This window comes from Muscardinus avellanarius (assembly GCF_963383645.1).
Source record: "Muscardinus avellanarius genome assembly, chromosome: 13".
In the NCBI taxonomy this organism is placed as follows: Eukaryota; Metazoa; Chordata; class Mammalia; order Rodentia; family Gliridae; genus Muscardinus; species Muscardinus avellanarius.
In genome coordinates, this window is record NC_137799.1 from 54,837,512 (window position 1) to 54,840,011 (window position 2,500).

A 2,500-nucleotide genomic window follows, 5' to 3' on the forward strand; every position below is an offset into this window, starting at 1 on the left:
AGCAAGACCCTGTTTCAAAAGAAAAATTAAATAGGACTGAGGGCGTAGTTTAGAGGTAGAATGCCTCTGTGTTCAATACCCAGTACCACACATACACATACAAAGGTAGAGTGCCCTCAGGATCCATCCTCAGTAGCTAAATAAATACATAAGTAAATAAATAAATAAGTTAATAATAAATCTGGGGATGTAGATCAGAGGTAGAATATCTCTTGGTTCAATCCCCAGAACCAAAAAAAAAAAAAAAAAGAAGAAGAGAACAATTCAGTCCATTAAGCTTCCATGCTCTTGTGAGGCTCAATATGAATATGTAAAAAATATGTAAAAGTGCTTTGAGATTTTTATTTTGAAACAGGAGCAGTCAGGCATGGTGGTGCACACTTTTTTTAATTTTAATTTTTAATTACTTTATTTTTTAAATTGGTGCATTGTAGTCATATATCAATCACATGGAAGTACAAGACTTGAGAGGATATACAAGCACACATCATCCAATTAGCCCTCCTCCAGCCCCCATCCCATTCCCTCCCCCTCCCTCCATCCCACGCTTCTTTGGTGATTAACTTTGATACATTTGTTTATGTACCTCCTGCGTTTTAAAGAGGCTCCGTCCTCCACTATTCCATACCCTCTGATTGGTCACATTAGTTGCTTCACTATAGGGCCCTTTCTATAGCTCAACCTCTTCCTGTTGCCCTTTTCCTCCTAGTTATTGCTGATTAGGGGAAGTGTCTGATTTATATTTTCTGCGATATTTCTCTGTGCATGCTGCGTTGCAAGTACTGATCCCACTCTTGATGGCCCCAGTAGTGGTCTGGCTACCCGGTGGACTGATCCAGACCTCACTGGCTCAGGCAGCAGCCTTGCCTCATGGGAGGCCCCGGTTCTGGTCTCGCTGGCCTCCACACCGGCCTAAACCCTCAGCTGGCTTTGATAACGGCCTTGGAGGCCTCAGTAGTAGCCTTGCCTCACGGCAGGCTCCAATGTTGGCCATTGGCCCCGACACCGGCCTAACCCCTTGGCAGGATTCCGATCCCAGCCTCCGAGGCCCCAGCACCAGCCTTGCCTCACGGCAGGCTCCAATACCAGCCTTACTGGCCCCAGCACCAGCCTAACCCCTCAGCAGGCTCTTGTCCTGGCCTCGGAGACCCCAGTACCGGCCTTGCCTCACGGCAGGCTCCGATGCCGGCCTCGGAGGCCCCAGCACCGGCCTAACCCCTCGGCAGGCTTTTATCCTGGCCTCGGAGGCCCCATGCCTCACAGCGGGTGGTGCACACTTGTAATTTCAATACTTGGGAGGCTGAGACAAGAGGATCACAGGTCTGAGGCCAGCCTCAGCAACTTAATGAGATTCCCTCAGCAACCTAGAGAGATCCTGTTTCTAATAATAATAATAATAATAATAATAATAATAATAATAAATAGGGCTGGGAGAATAGCTTGAATACAAAAAAAAAAAAAAAAAAAAGGCTTGGTAAATTGCTGAGGCTGGCCTGTAACCTGCAATCCTCCTCTCTGAGACTCCTGAGTACAAGATTACAGGTGTACATCAACAGGATCAAACTTGGAGCTTAAAGTTCAAGACAGAGCTGAGCATGGCGGTGCACGCCCATGATAACTGTACTTGGGAAGCTAAGACAGGAGGATTGCAGGTTTGAGGACAATCTCTGCAAGAAGTGAGACTCTCATCAACTTAGCAAAATACTGTTTCTAAATAAGAAATAAAATCAGGCTGGGAGTGTATCTCCAAGGTAGAATGCCTCTGGGTTCAATCCCCAGAACCAAAAAGAAAAAAGTGTAAGACATATAGAAGTTGGGAAGGAGACAGATGAGGAGCTAGATTGATGCCTGGAGGGCCCAAGAATTGATGATGGTCAATGGACTCTTGGAGGTAACCGAGCACAACCCGGAAGCCCTCTAGGAATCTCACGTCAGCCAGTCCATGGTAATGGTTTGAGACTCCAGGACTGCTTCACTGCACACATTCCATATCCAGAGCTATTCTTACCACTAGCTCCACCTTCTCGAAGATTTTTTTTTTTTTTTTTTTTGGTACAGGGGAATTGAACCAGAGGGCATTCTGCCCCCAGGCTACACCTCCAGCCCTTTTCCTGTCCCAGCCTCCCATGTTACTGGGGTTACAGGCTGGCCACGAAACCGGCTCTCACAGACTCACGCTAGAAGAGGGTTGGGGGGTAGGAGGATTTGGTGGTTTCATCCTCTGTGTGTCTGGAGAGTCTGGCTCCAGCAAGTTGTGGGGCCTTCTCCTCCACAGGCCAATCAGAGCAAAAGGAAACTTGCTCAATTTTAGAGGGGAAGTGACTCAGCCTTAAAACAAGGGACGTTCTGTAGGTGAAAGGGCAGCAATCATCTGATGCAAGAACCAGGTCAGATTAGGGTGAGATCACAGGAGCTGGGAGGGAGTCCACATGGAGGAAGAATTTGTTTGGTGCGCCAAAAGAGAAAAAGTAATAATTTGGTTTAAATATTGAAGATGTCA